Source organism: Rhinoderma darwinii, chromosome 2 (assembly GCF_050947455.1).
Source record: "Rhinoderma darwinii isolate aRhiDar2 chromosome 2, aRhiDar2.hap1, whole genome shotgun sequence".
NCBI lineage: Eukaryota > Metazoa > Chordata > Amphibia > Anura > Rhinodermatidae > Rhinoderma > Rhinoderma darwinii.
In genome coordinates this window covers 124140762-124160426 of record NC_134688.1, presented here as the reverse complement: position 1 = coordinate 124160426, position 19665 = coordinate 124140762, and the positions used below count along the sequence as shown (strand labels likewise).

The 19665-nt window shown below is 41.9% G+C and overlaps 1 protein-coding gene and 1 long non-coding RNA gene across 2 annotated transcripts in view; one reads left to right on the top strand and one right to left on the bottom strand.

Annotated features, from left to right (window-relative positions):
- Window positions 1–19665, bottom strand: part of ERICH6B (glutamate rich 6B) — a 157051-nt gene that overhangs the window by 8524 nt on the left and 128862 nt on the right. The window lies entirely within an intron of this gene.
- The window catches only part of LOC142740808 (uncharacterized), a 35465-nt gene that overhangs the window by 12835 nt on the left and 2965 nt on the right, over window positions 1–19665 (top strand). The gene's annotated exons all lie outside the window — the stretch shown is intronic.

The following is a 19665-nucleotide window of genomic DNA, read 5'->3' as shown; positions in this document are numbered from 1 at the left end:
TGTAAACAAGGTCAGCGTGCACCAGTGACGTAATCGCTGGAGGCAGTTATACTTAAAAATACATCAAAACATTTGTACATACCAAATACATCATTAATTAGGACGAGAAAAGTGAAAAGTTAGAAAAAGCATAAAATATAAAATAGTGACATATAGTAACAGTTAAAAGACAATCTGACAAACTCATCGGCATGTATACTACTGAATTTGTCAGATTGTCTTTTAACTGTTACTATATGTCACTATTTTATATTTTATGCTTTTTCTAACTTTTCACTTTTCTCGTCCTAATTAATGATGTATTTGGTATGTACAAATGTTTTGATGTATTTTTAAGTATAACTGCCTCCAGCGATTACGTCACTGGTGCACGCTGACCTTGTTTACATTGGCGCTTTTTTTCCCCGCCTTTATCAATAAATATTATTATCCATTACAACTGAATCATCATTGAGTAGCAGCGCCTCACGTAGTCCCGTTTTTTGAAGAACCTTTACAGTACCACATTGCGGTGGCCTTTCAGGCCCAACCGGCTGGGATCTCGGCAGCAGCACTCACCTGTTCACCTATTTCACGCTTACGATCTATCCAACTGTGGTAAGCACCATCTGTCAGAAACAGTTTGTCATTTTTTGGGCTTACTCACACTATGTGGCGCCGTGTTTTTTCCTTTCATTTCTTCAACCCTCCTTTATGGAAGACCTACGTTCTATGATCAGAGAAAAAGTTCAATCCTCCTTATCGATACAGCATTCCTCCCCCGTATAAAGAGACAAAATTAGTAAATCAACCTTCAACAGATTCAAACAATGAAAGGGCCTCTTGTTCATTTAAAGATTCAGAGGAGATGGATAAAATTAGGATCCATAGATCCCGAGGGAGAACTACATGAGGTTATGAAATACTACATATCTTCTGAGGACATGGATGATTTACTAAAATCAATCGGGTACAATGAATATTGAGCAAGTTAAAAGACAAAAGACCATCCAAGATAAGATGTTTGCTGGTCTACAATCAATGAAAAAACTTTTTTTCTCTATTAATGAAAATCTGATTGAATTAATAAGTGATGAATGGAAAGACCCAGAAAAAAGACTGGGGGTCCACTGTGAATTTAGAAATCGTCTCCTTTTTAACGAAGAGGATACACGTATTTGGGATGATTTTCCCAAGATGGATATCCAGATGGCAAAGGTGGTTAAACAAACGTCCTTGCCATTTGAAGATTCAGCCCAATTAACGGACCCCATGGACCGGAAATCTGATTGTCTGCTAAAGAAGGCCTGGAAAGCATCAATGTTTAGTATGAAGTCTAACATTGCAGCTACTTCAGTAAGCCAGAACCCTCTTTATCTGGTTAGGTGAGCTAGAGAACCACCTTAAGGTAAAAACACCTAAGGACCAGTTAGTAGAGTCAATTCCTCTCATAAAGGCAGCAACAGGGTTTCTAGCAGATCCTTTGGCAGAATGTATCAGATTTGTGGCTAAGGAGGTGGCCCTTACCAATGCCGCAAGAATGTCTCTCTGGCTAAGATACTGGCAAAAGGGGGACACTCATTCTAAGAATAGGCTTTGTAACATTCCGTTCCAGAGGGAATATGTTTTCGGCCCAGACCTAGACAAGATCCTAGAGAAAGCGTCGGATAGGAAAAGGGTATTTCCAGAGGATAAACCGCAAAAAGAAAATATTCCTTTCGTTCCCAGAGACCTCAGAGTGAGAACTTTGGAGAGAAGGGTAAAACAGGCCGTTGGAGTTACTCCAAAGGAGGGAAAGGTAGAGGTTTCTTACTCAACCCAAATAACTATAGACCAGAAAACAGACCATGACGCCAGGGATGGAGGAAGGTTGCTAAGATTCCTCAGTTTCTGGAACAACATCACCCAAAACAATTGGGTCCTAGACATAATAAAGAATAGTTACAGAGTAGAATTTTCAAATCTTCCTCCAAAAAGATTTATTTTGACCACACAGCCCTCACAATTCCTAAAAATAAAATGTTGGACAACATCCGAGACTTACATCAGAGAGCAGTAATATCTCAAGTACCACAGAATTTGTGACGAGACTGTCACTACTCCTCTCTATTTCTGGTGAAAAAGCCAGACAATATTCCTACAGGCTAATAATAAACCTGAAACCACTCAAAAGTTGGATAACTTACAGGACATTCAAAATGGAATCGGTTGCATCCACGACTCCCCTAATAAACAAAGGGGCTTACATGGGCACCCTAGATTTGAAAGACGCTTACTACCACATCCCCATTCATCTCTGCTCCCAGAGGTTACTAAGATTTGCAGTAAAAAACTCATCAGGCGAGGTTGTCCATTACCAGTTTACAGCTCTCCCCTTCGGGATTTCATTGTCCCCAAGGGTATTTACCAAAATAATCCTTATCTGGACGACTTCCTAATTACATCAAACACCCAGGAGATTCTTTCCTCTCAGGTGAAGCTAGTAACATCCCAGCTAGCAAAGCTGGGCTGCATTATACATTTTCAGAAATCAGCGGTGAATGGTGAAATGTTTGTTATACACAGACTGCTGCTAAAGTTGTTGCTGTACTGCTTGCGTTTTTTCTAAGGGTATGTTCACACGGCCTATTTACGGACGTAAATCGGGCGTTTTTGCCCCGAATTACGTCTGAAAATAGCGCCTCAATAGCGCTGACAAACATCTGCCCATTGAAAGCAATGTGCAGACGTTTGTCTGTTCACACGAGGCGTATATTTACGCGCCGCTGTCAAAAGACGGCGCGTAAATAGACGCCCGCGTAGAAGAAGTGACCTGTCACTTCTTTGGCCGTAATTGGAGCCGCTATTCATTGACTCCAATGAATAGCAGCGCTAATTACGGCCGTAATTGACGCGGCGTTCAAGCGCCTGCACATGCCGGTACGGCTGAAATTACGGGGATGTTTTCAGGCTGAAACATCCCCGTAATTTCAGCCGTTACGGACCCCCGCCGTGTGAACATACCCTAAGGGTATGTTCACACGAGGGCGTCCGTAACGGCTGAAATTACAGGGATGTTTCAGCCTGAAAACATCCCCGTAATTTCAGCCGTAACGGCATGTGCAGGCGCTTGTACGCCGCGTCAATTACGGGCGTAATTAGCGCTGCTATTCATTGGAGTCAATGAATAACGGCTCTAATTACGGCCAAAGAAGTGACAGGTCACTTCTTTGACGCGGGCGTCTATTTACGCGCCGTCATTTGACAGCGGCGCGTAAATATACGCCTCGTGTGAACAGACAAACGTCTGCCCATTGCTTTCAATGGGCAGATGTTTGTCAGCGCTATTGAGGCGCTATTTTCGGGCGTAATTCGGGGCAAAAACGCCCGATTTACGTCCGTAAATAGGCCGTGTGAACATACCCTAACAGTTCTGTAATGCAATGTAATAAACTATAAACAGGAAGCACCTAACAAACTTCAACATGGGTGAAAACTATGTTCATCAATTATTTCCTTTAAAAACATAACAGAACTGCATCATTACAAAGACAAAAAAAGCATGCAGTTGACCGCATGCGGTTTTCAACCGCAACAAAACCGCGTCAACGATGCACCGTGTGGTCTTACCCTTAGACAAACCTCTCCACAGTGGGAGCTTGGCATTGTCCTCAGGGCTCTAACCAGACCTCCCTTCTAACCACTTGAAATCATAGACATCAAACACTTGCCTCTTAAAGTAGCCTTTATAATAGCCATAACCACAGCAAGGAGACTCACTATCTACAGATGAACCATATCTTAGCATAACGGATGATAGATTTGAATTAAGACTAGATCAGAATTTCCTCCGGAAAGTTGTCTCAGACTTTCATAGAAATCAGGAAATTGTCCTTCCTTCATTTTGTCAGAATCCAAAAACACAAAAAGAATAATTTCAATATCTTGTTATTAGAAGAGCAGTTTTACAATATTTACAGGTTACTGTTTTCGCTCTGTTTTGGCCTTGCTAAATTAAGTGGCTTGTGGATCAAGTGGAGTTACTAAATTGGATTGACTTGCTGTGTTCCTGTGTGTGAAACCGTGTTTGATATATGAATTGAGTGCTTGCTGATAGAAGCTAGCAAAAAAATGACACAATTTAACCCCTTAATGACTGGGCCTGAAAAGGTCTTAGGCTGGGTTCACAGGACCTATTTTCAGGCGTAAACTAGGCGTATTATGCCTCGATTTACGCCTGAAAATACGGCTACAAAACGTCGGCAAACATCTGCCCATTCATTTGAATGGGTTTGCCGACGTACTGTGCTGACTACCAGTAATTTACGCGTCGTCGTTTGACAGCTGTCAAACGACGACGCGTAAAATGACTGCCTCGTCAAAGAAGTGCAGGACACTTCTTTTAAATGTAATTTGAGCCGTTTTTCATTGAAGTCAATGAAGAACAGCTCAAGATTACGGGCGTCAATGACGCCTCGCAAAATGCGAGGAGGAGCTTTTACGTCAGAAACGACGCAGCTGTTTTCTCCTGAAAACAATCTGTCTTTTCAGACGTAAAAGCCAGTTCTCGTGTGCACATACCCTTAATGACCAGCTACATTTTTCAGTTTTTACCTCTCTGCATTTCAGCAGCCATAACTTTTTTATTTTTTCATTGACGTGGCCGTATGAGGTCTTGTTTTATGTGGGAGAAATTGTATTATTTTTTTTTCATAGTTTGGAGGTAGAAATTTGTTTATTTTTACGTCATGAATATTTCTTGATTATTTTTTATCCTGTTCACGTTTCACGCTAAATAACCCATTTGATTAATAATTCTTCAGGTTATTACAGTCATTTAGATGCCTAATATGTGTAGGTTTTTTTGTTTTTATTTAATGTAGGGGCAATAAAATATATTTTATGCAAAATAATGGCTTTTTTTATATATTTATTTATTTTGTTACTTTTTTTAATCCCATTAAGGGATAACTTTATTTAGAACTTTATTTTTTACTTGTAATGTATTAGCATACTCCTGTATGCTAATACATCATACTGTGTCACTATGAGACAGGCTGCTGTTAGGGCAGCACATAGTAGGTCCCCAGGACTTACCGCAGAGGGATTCCCCGGTGTTTGATCATGTCACTGGGTTTTAGATGACGAGATCAAAGTGAGGAGTTCCCTTTGATCTTGCCGCAGTCAATGTTTTCTGACCCCAGCTGTATTCAGCATGCTGCTCTAAGATCAGGAGCTGTTAGTTACAGCTCCTGCTTAGAGAATGAGCGCTCACAGGAACGTTCTTCAGCCTCTTCTACAGCGACGCCAAAAGACGTCGCTGTAGACTAAGCACCTTCACCGCCTGCCGTCAAAACACGGTGGGCGGTCGTTAAGGAGTTAAAACCTTTTTTTCCTTCTTAGCTTCTGTCCTGCTGTGCAGCTGACTAGCGGGAAGGGTTATATAAATTAGCCTGCAGGCCTCAGTTGAGCTTGCTCTGTTTTGGCCTTGCCTAATTAAGTGAATACCTCTGTGGCAGATGTGAGCATGTTGTTCGGCTGGAAGCTCGCATTAGAGATCTGGAGGAGCAAAATGCAACACTGAGGGTGATAGACAATCTTGAATGGAGCATGCTACTCACTGAGCAAGCAGTTAGTGGGGTAGAACTGGAGGGTGAAGACCTGGATCAGCAGGATTAGGCAAGTAGCTTGGTTAATGTAGTTAGGGGAAGTAGAAAGGGGCCCAAGAAAAGGAAGGCCAATCCTGTTTCTGATATCCCAAGCAAAATTGCCAAGTTGGGTGATGATGCGAGGGTGTTGGTCTCAGAAATGGCAGCCCTAGTGGATACTGATCTCCCTAACAGCCAGGAGAACAGCCCAGCTAGTAGTCGGCGGGATGGTAATGCAGCTATGGCAATTTGGTAGTTGTAGGGGATTCTATAATCAGGAAGACGGATAAAATAATTTGTCGCCAAGACCGCCTCAACCGAATGGTTTGCGGTCTCCCTGGTGCCAGGGTTCCGCATGTGGTGGAACGGGTAGATAAATTACTGGCAGGGGCTGGTGATGATCCAGCAGTTGTGGTCCATGTGGGTAATAGAATACATGGCAGGTGGAGGAGCCTTAAGAATAATTTTAAAGAACTAGGTTACAAGCTGAAGGGAAGGACCTCCAAGGTAGTATTCTCAGGAATACTGCCTGTGCCATGCGCATCACAGGAAAGACAGCGGGAGCTCAGGGAGTTAAATGCATGGCTGAAGTCTTGGTGTAGAGGTGAAGACTTTGGGTTCCTAGAGCACTGGGCTGACTTTTCATTGGGGTACAAACTGTATTCTGCGGATGATTTGCACCTAAATGGAAGGGGGTCCGCTGTGCTGGGGGAGAGAATTCTAGATGGGGTGGGGGAGTATTTAAACTAGGGCTGAGGAGGGAGGTCAATGTAGAAAATAAAGGGGTAGTTCGGTTAGAGAGGGGTCAGACTAAATTGGTGGGGGGAGAAACCTGACTGTGGGGAGAGGACTAGACAACAGAATAAGCAGATCTTTTTGTTACAAAACAGCAATGAAAACAAACATGCCCAAATAATGTCAAATCACATTTCTGATACCAAACGTGGCAATTTGAAATGCAAGTTAAAGTGTATGTTCACAAATGCCAGAAGTCTAGCAAGCAAAATGGGGGAGCTGGAGGCCTTGGTACTGTTGGAACATATAGATATAGTTGGTGTTGTTGAAACATAGCTAGACTCTTCACATGACTGGGCTGTAAATCTACAGGGTTTTACACTGTTTCGGAAAGATAGGGCGAATAGGAAAAGCGGTGGTGTATGTCTGTATGTGAAAAGTGATATGAAGGTGAGTGTGAAAGAGACAATAGTGGATGAAGATTGTGAGGAGATTGAAACCTTGTGGGTGGAATTACAAAGGGAGGTAAACACTGACAAAATTACTTTGGGTGTAATCTATAGACTCCCCAATATAACTGAGGAGATGTAAGGTCAGCTATATAAACAGATGGAGCCGGCTGCACAGGCTGGTACATAGTGATAATTGGAGATTTTAATTACAGGGATATTAATTGGTGTCATGGTTTGGCTTCAACTGCAAAGGGGAGAAATTTCCTCAACCCGTTGCAGGAAAATTTTATGGGCCAGTTTGTGGAAGACCCAACTAGAGGTGAAGCTCTGTTGGATCTGGTCATTTCTAATAATGCAGAGCTTGTTGGGAATGTCAATGTTCGTGTAAACTTCGGTAACAGTGATCATAATATAGTTGTATTTTACCTATACTGTAAAAAACAAACGCAGGCTGGGAGGGCAAAAACACTTAATTTTAAAAAGCCCAAATTTCCCCAGGATGAGGGCTGCAATTCAGGATATAGAATGGGAAGAACTAATGTCAAATAATGGTGCAAATGATAAATGGGGGATTTTAAAATCTACTTTGGGTAATTATAGTTCAAAGTGTATTCCTATAGGTAACAAGTATAAACGACTAAAATTAAGCCCCACATGGCTTACACCTTCTGTAAAAAGGGCAATATATGTCAAAAAAAGGGCATTTGAAAAATACAAATCTGAGGGTACAGCTGTAGCCTTTGTAAATTATAAAGAGCTTAATAAAATCTGTAAAAAGGTAAAAAAATAAGCAAAAATACAAAATATAAGGCAGGTGGCCAATGATAGTAAAACAAATCCCCAAAAATTCTTCAAGTATATAAATGCAAAAAAGCCAAGGTCTGAACATGTAGGACCCCTAAATAGTGGTAATGGGGAGTTGGTCACAGGGGATCAAGAGAAGGCAGAGTTACTAAATGGGTTCTTTAGCTCTCTATATACAACAGAAGAAAGAGCAGCTGATGTAGCCGATGCCAGTGCTGTTAATATATCAGTTGATATACTGAATTGGCTAATTGTAGATATGGTCCAAGCTAAGTTAAATAAAATAAATGTACACAAGACGCCGGGACCAGATGGGTTACACCCTAGAGTTCTTAAAGAGCTTAGTTCAGTTATTTCTGTCCCCCTCTTCATAATATTTAGAGATTCTCTAGTGACTGGTATAGTGCCAAGGGACTGGCGCAGGGCAAATGTGGTGCCTATTTTCAAAAAGGGCTTTAGGTCTTCCCTGGGTAATTATAGACCAGTAAGCTTAACATTCATTGTGTGGAAAATGTTTGAGGGACTATATACAGGATTATTTGACAAAAAATAGTATTAGAAGTGACAGCCAGCATGGTTTTACTAAGCACAGAAGTTGTCAAACCAACCTGATTTGTTTTTATGAAGAGGTGAGTAGAAGCCTAGACAGAGGGGACGCTGTGGATATAGTCTTTTTGGACTTTGCAAAGGCATTTGACACTGTCCCTCATAGACGTCTAATAGGTAAATTAAGGACTATAGGTTTAGAAAGTATAGTTTGTAATTGGATTGAGAACTGGCTCAAGGACCGTATCCAGAGAGTTGTGGTCAATGATTCCTAATCTGAATGGTCCCTGGTTATAAAGTGGTGTACTCCAGGGTTCCGTGCTGGGACCACTATTATTTAACTTATTTATTAATGATATAGAGGATGGGAGTAATAGCACTATTTCTATTTTTTCACATGACAACAAGCTATGTAGTATTGTTCAGTCTATGGAAGATGTTTGTAAACTGTAAGCTGATTTGAACACACTAAGTGTTTGGGCATCCACTTGGCAAATTAAGTTTAATGTAGATTAATGTAAAGTTATGCATCTGGATACCAACAATCTGCATGCATCATATATCCTAAGGGAAGCTATACTAGGGGAGTCACTTGTTGAGAAGGATCTGGGTGTACTTGTAGATCATAAACTAAATAACAGCATGCAATGTCAATCAGCTGCTTCAAAAGCCAGCAAGATATTGTCGTTACGGTTACGTTACGGTATACTGTTACGGTTTGTGGGTATGTGGCCGCACCGCCGTAACAGCGAGGCAGCTGGCCAAACAACAAGGAACCCCAGCAATACAAAGTCCCGCAAAAGGGTACCTGGATAGTCCAGACAGTGGCCACAGCTCTGGCGCGGATGGAGATGGGTGCAGCAGGTAACGCCAGACGTGGCGGATGACAGCAGGTGCCGCAGGTTGCACCAGACGTGGCGAATCCCTCTGGACGTGGCAGATGACACAGGACATGGCAAACAACAGCAAGTGTAGTAGACATGAACACAGCACGGGATACAGGAACATTTAACAGGGCACGGGTAACAACTGGAACAGGAAACACTAAGGGACCATTTGAAAGACAGACTTGGGATATACTAACAACACTCAGGCAAGGATCAGAAGTGCTGGGGCCTTCAGTCCAGGAAATCATGTGAGTTGATGATGATGATTTTCTTCATGTGCGCGCTGGCCCTTTAAGAGCGGGCACAGCGGACCAGAGCGGTAGTGAGCTTTGGCATCTCCTAGGAAGGAGATGGGGACCAGCGCTCACAGATCCATGGCTGCGGGCGTCAGGAGGTGAGTAGACCCGATGGCCCTCGGCCATGGACGCTACAGTGTCCCCCCTCTTACTCTCCCTCTTCTTGGGACCAGAGCGAGAGAGGAACTTCTTAATGAGAGCAGGGGCATCAAGGTTCTCCCAGGACCTCTCCTCAGGACCAAACCCTCTCCAGTCCACCAAATAGAAAGTCCTTCCTCCTACCCTCTTGCAGTCCAGGATCTCCCTCACCTCGAAACACATCAGAAGAACCGCTGGGAGTACTTGTGGAACAGGAAGTCTTGCTGTAGCTTTCAGGACCACTGGTTTCAGGAGGGACACATGAAAGGAGTTGGGGATTCTGAGGGTAGGAGGCAGCTGAAGTTTATAGGAGACATGGTTAATCTGTTGCAGAATCTCAAAAGGACCGAGGAATGTGGGAGCAAATTTGTATGAAGGCACTTTCAAACTAATGTTCGGGTACTTTGGTACCTGGAAGATACTGAGGCGGATCTCTTCTTTTTGTATTCGCTTTTCGCTTCATGCGATCGACTGCCAACAAAATAGAGGACCGGGTCTGTTGCCAGATTTGCAGAAAGTCCCCAAATGCAGAGTCAGCAGCGGGTACCTGAGAAGTAGTAGACACTGGAAAAGGATGTTGACTGTACACAATGTAAAATGTAGTGGGAGTGGTGGACTCACTTGTGTGGTTGTTGTACGAGAACTCGGCCCATGGAAGAAGCTGTACCCAGTTATCATAGTGTAAGGAGATGAAGTGACGGAGATAATTCTCCATGATCTGGTTGATCCTCTCCACTTGCCCATTGGACTGGGGGTGATAGGCTGAGGAAAAGTCCAATCTCACATCCAAGAGTTTACAGAGAGCCCTTCAGAATTTCGAGGTAAACTGAACCCCACGGTCAGACACAATGTGAAGGGGCAAGCCTTGCAAGCGGAAGATGTGCTGAATGAAGAGACTCGCCAGTCGGGGAGCAGAAGGTAGGCCGGTCAGCTGGATAAAATGTGCCATCTTCGAGAACTGGTCCACCACCACCCAGACAGTGTTGCATCCTGCTGAGGGAGGAAGGTCAGTGACAAAGTCCATCGCAATGTGCTGCCAGGGGGCATTGGGTACAGGCAGAGGTTGAAGTAGGCCGTCAGGCTTGGAGTGAGTAACCTTGTTAGAAGCACACACCGTGCAAGATGAGACAAAGTCCACAACATCCTTGGGTAGCGTGGGCCACCAGAAGTGACGAGCAATCAGGTCTCAGGTTGTACGAACACCAGGGTGCCCAGCCAGTTTAGAACTGTGTCCCCATCGGAGAATTCTTCTCCTGTCTGCCAACCGAACAAAAGTCCTCCCCGGAGGGTTGTTTCTCCAACCAATCCTAGGCAATGGGGTCTCCCTGGCCTCTGGGGACAAAGATGCACAATATGGCCTCTGAGGCCAAAATACAGACAAAGTCCAGAAGTGCGTCTACGTTGTTTCTCCTGGATAGACAATTTGACATGGTTCCACTGCATAGGATCCTCTGGTGGGACCACTGAGGAGGATAGTAAGGATTGCTGGAAAGTAGAATCCAGCCTAGGAAGATATCTCTCCCGGAGAACCTTCTGGGAATGCTCCCAGATCCTTATGTCAACCTGGGTGGCGAGTAGGATAAGATCGTCCAGTGTAGATGGCAGATCGCGAGCGGCCAACTCGTTCTTAATCACTGAAGACAGTCCCTGCCAGAATGTGGCCACCTAAGCCTCGTTCTTCAGGTTAACTCAGCAGTCAAGATACGGAACTGAATGGCATACTCGCCCACGGAGAGGTCTCCCTGGTGTAGGATCAGCAGAGATGCAGCAGCCGAAGAAACTCTCCCAGGTTCCTCAAAGATTGAGCGGAAGGTCCGTAAGAAGCACTGTAAGTCACGGGTCTCTGGTCCCTGATGTTCCCACAGAGGATTTGCCCATGCCAGGGCTTTGCCAGTAAGGAGAGAGATGGTGAAGGTGATCCTGACGTCATCCGAAGAGAAGGACCTGGCATGTAGTCTGAAGTGGATCAGGCACTGATTCAAAAATCCCCTGTAGGTCCTCGGGTCTCCGTCATAGATTGGAGGTAGCGGCAAGAAGCACAGGGGATCGGCACTGTTACAGACAGGAAGTGTAGCAGGAGGAACAGCAGGAATGGGTGTGGTGACGACCGTGGTTGGAGCAACCAGCCGATGGGCAATGGCGTTCACCGACAGGAGCAGTTGGTCTTGCCGTGACTGGAGGTCTAGCATCTCGGCCAGCACGGCTTATGTCGTCAAGGTCTCAGGTTGACCAGCGGGGTCCATGGCCTGAGCATACTGTCACGGTTTGTGGGTATGTGGACCCACTAGGCAGCACCGCCGTAGCAGGGAGGCAGCTGGCCAAACAACAGGGAACCTCAGCAATACAAAGTCCCACAAAAGGGTACCTGGATAGTCCAGACAGTGGCCGCAGCTCTGGCACAGATGGAGATGGGTGCAGCAGGTAACGCCAGACGTGGCAAATGACAGCAGGTGACGCAGGTTGCGCCAGACGTGGCAAATCCCTCTGGACGTGGCAGATGACACAGGACGTGGCAAACAGAAGGTGCAGTAGACATGACTACAACTAGTAGGCACAGGAACAAGAACACAGCATGGGATGCAGGAACAGGTAGCGGCACGGGTAACAACTGGAACAGGAAACACTAAGGGACCATTTGCAAGACAGACTTGGGATATACTAACAATGCTCAGGCAAGGATCAGAAGGGCTGGGGCCTTCTTATAGTCCAGGAAATCATGTGAGTTGATGATGATGATTTTCTTCATGTGAGCGTGCTGGCCCTTTAAGAGCGGCACAAGCGTGCGCGCGCACCCTACGGGACACAGCAGACCGGAGCTGAATTGAGCGCTGGCGTCTCCTAGGAACGGGATGGGGACCAGCGCTCACAGATCCATGGCTGCGGGCGTCAGGAGGTGAGTAGACCCGACAGCCCGCGGCCATGGACGCTACAATTACCACTTTACAAAGCATTAGTGCGGCCTCATCTAGAATATGCAGTTCATAGAAAGGATGCCATGGAGTTGGAAAAAATGCAAAGAAGAGCAACAAAACTAATAAGGGGCATGGAGAATCTAAGTTATGAGGAAAAATTTCAAGAATTAAACTTATTTAGCCTTTAATAGAGACGACTAAGAGGGGACATGATTAACTTATATAAATATATGAATGGCACATACAAAAAATATGGTGAAATCCTATTCCATGTAAAACCCCCTCAAAAAACAAGGGGGCACTCCCTCCGTCTGACGAAAAAAGGTTCAACCTGCAGAGGCGACAAGCCTTCTTTACTGCGAAAACTGTGAATCTATGGAATAGTCACCTCAGGAGCTGGTCACAGCAAGGACAGTAGATGGCTTTAAAAAAGGCTTAGATAATTTCCTGGAACAAAAAAATATTAGCTCCTATGTGTAGAAATGTTTCCCTTCCCTTTCCCATTCCTTGGTTAAACTTGATGGACATGTGTCTCTTTTCAACCGTACTAACTATGTAACTACAGATTGTCGGAAAGACTCCAACATTCTGGTCCAATTTTGGGAAGAATAAGGGCCAGAAGACCTCAAAAGCTACCATTGCTAGATGGATAAAAACAACAATTAAAGACTGTTATTTTCTTGGGGGAAAAACAGTTCCTATGAACATCAAAGCCCACTTCACCAGATCCACAGCTTCATCATGGGCAGAAAGGGGGGGGGGGCTCCTTAAACCAGATCTGTAGTGCAGCTACCTGGGCTAGCTCCCTTACCTTTCCAAAACATTATATGCTAGACCTTACATCCAGTAGAGACTTAGCCTTTGGCCGCAAAGTACTCCAGGCGGTAGTCCCACCCTAAACCATCTCATTTGTTATTCTCCTAGTGTGCCATCATGGGGGATGAAGTGGAAAGTAAGAATTAGTCTTACCGGTAATTCCGTTTCCATGAGTCCACCATGACAGCATACATTTACCCACCCTACCTCCTTAGTGGTATGTGACGTTAACATACATATAGGATTAGCTAGTACCTTCCAGTGTTGATATGGTACGCACTGGTGGGAGCCTGAGGGTGGGGCCTTTTTAACCTCTCCCAGTTCCTGTCCCTACAGAGGTCAAGGGATCATCCTCCTAGTGTGCCGTCATGGTGGACTGATGGAAACGGAATTATCGGTAAGACTAATTCTTACTTTTTGCATTAATTATTTTTGCATTTTTAACTAGGTAAGGCCTCATGCACACAACTGTAGTTTTCATCCGTAATTACGGATAGAGGGGGTTCTATGGAAATCATAAAGTGGGGTTTCCCCCACTTATTAGCAAGAGCAGAGATTATAAGATGTTTACACGCTGTGGTTATATAGTGTATACAGTTGCTGGTAAATTGATGCACACTATAATGGCCGTACAAATAAAACATTTATTTTCCCTTTATCGTGTTATGTCATAAAGTAGCATGGTAGACACATTTGTAAATCCTTTCTAATCTTCAGAATACGGTGACATTGAAAAGAGGTAGATATTGCAAGGGTGTATATACTGATTGTATTGCTTGTCATAAAATTGTATTCCAATTAATATCTAAGGTCTACTATCGCACTTTCTGATGCTGAAAAGTAGTAGAGAAAATGTATCATTTTGACATTAACAATTGGTACGTGTCTGGCTAATCTCCCAGCAATCCATTAGGTACTCAATGCATTTAGTTGCTATTAAAGGTCCTTTTGTAATTTACTTTCACGAGACTATTCACATAGAAGAGCAGACGGAACAGACTCTTTGTAGGGTGTTAGGCTTTCAGTATTCCTACTCCTATTCATTTAAAGTGTCTTAAAGGACACTTAGCAAATATTCATTATGTGATGCATAGTACATTTTTATAATGGACATCGCTGGGACTCCTACTATGTTTTTCAAAATTGGTCCAATACTCATTAGACTTGCGCCCAGTGTTGACCACTAATCGTAATATATAAGCTAAGATGGAGAAAAAATGGCAGCCAGATTCTATATTAATTTACCATTCACTACAACATAGATAGTCCAATATCGGGCATATTTATTGAATACAAACAAATGGCCATATAGATATTTAGGATAAGTTTATGATTTTGAATAAAGGGGTTAAAAAAATAAATAAATCAAATGGTGCGCCATATCATCAGTTAACATGTAAAGATGCAGATAAGAAAAAGAAACTATCTGGCTCCAGCTCCTCCTGATACTCAGATCTCATCCTTAGTGCGCGTCATATACTTTTTAGGAATGTACTGTTTGTGTTTATTGTTTCCCAAATTATCGAAGATAAGGGCTCATACACAAAGTGGTTTTAGTATTTATATTTCAAGGATCCTGAATATGGAGCCCATAGTCTGTAACTCTGTGCTGTGATCCTGCCTGGAGATACCATATGGCGGCACAAATAATGACTATACGTCACTATTAAAGTTTGTGTTCTACCATACAGGATTTTCGCACATATCATTGCCATGTGCATGAGCCCTAACAAAGGTTAGATCAGGAAACTCTGATGTAACATATGCAAACATATACATTATTTCTCACCATTCACATCTAGTGATCATCGCTACGATCCAACATTCTTGACCTGACTGTAACAATAGTCACTACTTGTAAATCCATCCATAGCACAAAAGCTTGTATTTAAATCTACACAAATGTAAAGAGTTCCCTTGAATCTGATATAGGACCGATTTTCAGAAAACCATTTTCTTTATGATTGGACATCCTATTATCAGGCACATTATTATTCAGCCTATCTAAATTTGTTGGCAGGAACCCATGCCACCGGTGTCCATTTCCTAAATGAGCAGATTCAAAGAAAATCATCTTGAAAAAATGTATAATGGATTATATGGGATTTATTTGCTCTCGACTGAATAGAATCCTTCTAATAATCAGACTTCACACATAGAAAATAATCAATGTGTTAGAGCCATAGTCTGTAAAACCTTGCCAGTCATCTCCTTGTACTTTTATCTTCAAGCAGATTATTACTTTTCAGTTGCTCTAATGCAGCTCATTTTAGCTCACCTTTAATCCGTGCATCAAGTGTCAATCAGATTTATATTTAGAGGCATTGATGCACTGCACAATGCTGGAAGAACAGAGATATATTGGGACTTTTCTAATTGTATTCATTATTTAGAGTGTTCCTACACCAGCTCACCCAAGCAGAAATTGACTCCAGAATCGAGCTAAGTCAAAACTAATTGAATTCTGGCTTATTTCATTAAAATGTCATTTGTAAGACACAGACGCACAGCGCACAATTAGGTTATGCTGCATTGAAAATTGATGATATCTGTTTGTTTTCTCCATTTAAATATGGATATCGCTAGATTAACTTTTTTGTTACAAATGAATGGCGTAATGTGCAACTTGTTTTGTAGTTCAGGAACAGAATTTCACTAGAGATTCCAAATGTTTTTTTAGCAGTTTCTTCATAGCAGAAATACATTTGGCTTACTTTTCTAAATCACTTGACAAAACGATGTTTGTAGTGTGCATATAAACAACTAGATTCTCCAGGTTTAATACTTCAATATCCGTATTGCACGCGATGGATCCTAAGTTTATGGATTGATTTGTTTACAATATAGTAATATTTGCCATCATGGAAAGGGTTACTTTAGTCCATGTAGTGAGACTTCTCAACATATTGCAGGCCATATAGTTCCATGTAGGGTGCCATATATCGGACCAAGTTTTCAACTTGAAGCACTTAAAACAATGCTTCTAGGGAAATGTCTATGCAGAATCTGATAGATCAGGCTGTGGTCTTTATGTTATGTTTTACTAAGGTAATAAGGTAGTAGAAACTGTGAAAAGTAAGCTGCTCTCAGTGCCGTTTTTAAAGTGTCTTTTTAAGCCAGAACAAGTATAAACATGAAGTCGTTCCTTTATATTTTTCCTCCCTCTAGAGCCCACTGGAAAAGGTAATCCTTTAAACATTGACATTGGAACATACAGAGCATTATAGGCTTGAAACTATTAGGCCTCATGAACATATTTTTTTTTTATCCTAATTTGTATCCCAATTTTATAACTATACAATCATATACAAAACACAATAGTACATACATCATCAACACATCAACCCAGCATCCGCCGTCCCAATAAGAAAAAAACAAAGGAACCTCCCTTTGCTACTCTTTTATTATGGAGCTACCCAACCTACATATTAATGTCATACACCTTAAAAAAAATAAAGGTTTATTAGTCCAGTTTGCCCACCTAACTGCGCATTATGAGCGGATCAAGAATTACCTTCTAACAAAAATTCATGTAAATAAAATACTTTTACCGTGTTTATCACCTTTTTGGGCATCATACTGTTACTCCCTTTCCAATTCTTAGCAATTTGTAATGTTATAGAGGCTAATATTCCCAACACCACCCATCTTGCTTTTAAAGGGGTTCACCCATCAGAGACATTTATGACATATCCACAGGATATCTCTAGAATGGGGTCCCCGAAACCCTCTTCTAGCTTTTTGTGCTCACGCTGCCTCCCGGCCACTTACTGATTGCATGGTCGGGAGTTACGGAAACAGCGTAACTCGTCCCGACCTTGTAATCAGGAAGTGGCCGGGAGTGAGCATGAGCACAAAAAGCTAGAACGGGGTTTAGGGGACCCCGTTCTAGAGATTGGTGCGGGTCCCAGAGTTGGGACCCGAATCTAACACTTATGACGTATCCTATGGATATGTCATAAATGTCTCTCATAGGAAAACCCCTTTAAGGGCAGTTGATCGAAACCTATATCCAACAAATCGAGCCCTGATTTTAGCAACATAACTGCCCCAGTCACCTTTGAGATTAATCTGAATATCTCCTCCCACAGGGACATGGCCACCACATGTGGAAAACAGTACCCTCCTGAAAGCAGCCCCTAAAGCACAAGTTTGAATTCACTAGTGAAAACCATTTTACTTTTTTTAGTGGCTATTGCCAACGCAATCCCAAAGCAATTTTAATTAGATTAATGCATTGTGTATATTTTACAGAACCTAACATTGCCTCATGCCAAGCCTCTATATATGAGACACACAGATACCTCTCCCATCTCAACAGACATGATACTTTTAGATCGCTCCCTTCAATTGACAAATCTTTGTAAATTGAAGCCAGGCAACTATTTCTTCCCTGCTGTTTGAAGGGGGCTTTAGAGAATCCCTTACATTTTATACTTGCCTCTCCCCACCAGATGTCATTAGAAATCAAACTTCTCAGTTGTAAGTGCTGATAGAACATTTCTTTTTTGAGCCTCATGCACGTGGCTGTCCTGTATGGACAGACCACTACAAGTGGTGGCTCTGTAGGTTGGAGCATGCCATGATTTTATTTTCATGGACTCTTGTGGAATCTGTGAGAAAAATAAAAACTATGTGGCACAGAGAAGATACAGAATGGGCCAATATTTGGGATCCACTTTGACTTTGCATACCTTAGAGGGCCAAACACACTATTTTAATGTGTAATATGTGAATTGTTATGATTGCGAGCAAAAGTATTATTTAAAAACTGGACTACACATTACATGACTGCCCTGTACAGACTCCACTATAGTCTGTATTCTGGAAAATTTTCCCAGAAATCCATTTTCTTTTAAGAATTTCTGCTTGAAAGAATAATGCACATCTTTGCATGTTGTGTTAAATCTCTGATCATCATTACATCAAAAATCCTTTTGTTGGTTTTCTAACAAGGTCTCTTTTGTTCTTTACTAACATAGTACTTACAGAGTTTTAAATCTCTAATTTGTATTCTCTTTCCATTGTGAATGTACACACAGGAAAAGTATATGTCAGGTTAAATTTATTCTGCTAGCGCCATGTGGAATTCGATTAAGTGCAATTGGCACTTTGTGCCTCTGGGACAAATCTCAAGACATTGAGAGGCACTGCAGTTTGAGCTTAGAAATGGCTTTCTATTTCAAGTTACTGATTCATATTTTTTTTAATCTCATTTCACTTATTTGTTGTTATTCAGAAAACAATTCATATGCATTTGAAAGTCACAGATCATAAAAAGAAAAAAGGGTATTTTTATGACAGTTCCTGCCTTGGTAGTGCACCCTAGAGAGAATTAACCAGGCTTTGCAAAAATCCAATTTTCACATTGGAAAAAAGTAGCACACAAGTATCCTAATAATTCACATTGGAACATCTTCTAATCTCTTAGAAAACTGTGTATCATTGAGATTATTTATGTGCTTCATCAGGTCTCTGGGATTAGGATCTAAAAATATTTAGATGTCAAATGTCTTTGCCTTTTACAGAAATTTGGTGCATCATTGTACACCGAGAGATCTACAATTGGAATAGTATATTTTCATTGATTAAATCAATAATTGAATTTCAGATTTCCGACACAAAAAGGCAGAATTTTGCTGATTGAGCATTAGCAATATATGTTCAGTCTTTGGACTCTTTTGTATTATTCTAACCTACATGCTCTGTGCCGGAGCCCAATATTTATATACGTGTGTGTGTGTGTGTACATATACATACATACATACATACATACATATACTATGTATGTATAGATATATCTATATATATCTGTATATATAAATAAATATATATATACTGTATGTATGCGTATGTGTATATATATATATATATATATATATATATATATATATATATATATATATATATATATACTGTATATATCTTTGGGGATAGATATATGACTCCTGCGTTGAGCCATAACAAGGCCATGTGCATGTAGTCTGGGACTGTACAGTAGGTAACTGTGCTGTTTTCTCTGTCAATGTAACTGATTAAACATTATAAATTGCTGTGCAGGGAGACAGTGGTATTCCATAATGTCACAGCAATGAATTTGAAGGAAACCACTATCTTTAAGATCAGTAACTTTATATAGAATATCCCCTACCCATTACCCTGTTTAATATTCCTGGTGGTCTAGTGGCCTCTAAATTTGTGCCCTGAAACCCTGGGGATTTAGTGGCATCTACAGTATATTTGTATATTCAATACTTAGAGCACTGGAAAATGTGTTCTGGACCCTCTGTTTCCAATTTACTTAAATAATGCTGTCCATACACTCTTTTATGTGTACGTGGGCATCCCACCTGTCTCCCGATAGCAGAGGCTTGGAGAAATTAAGATATTGAATTTTTACATGCCCAATCCATTTGCTTCGCTGGGAGATATCACTGTCTGGCAGCGGCTTGTCTCTCTCTGCCCCTTTGATA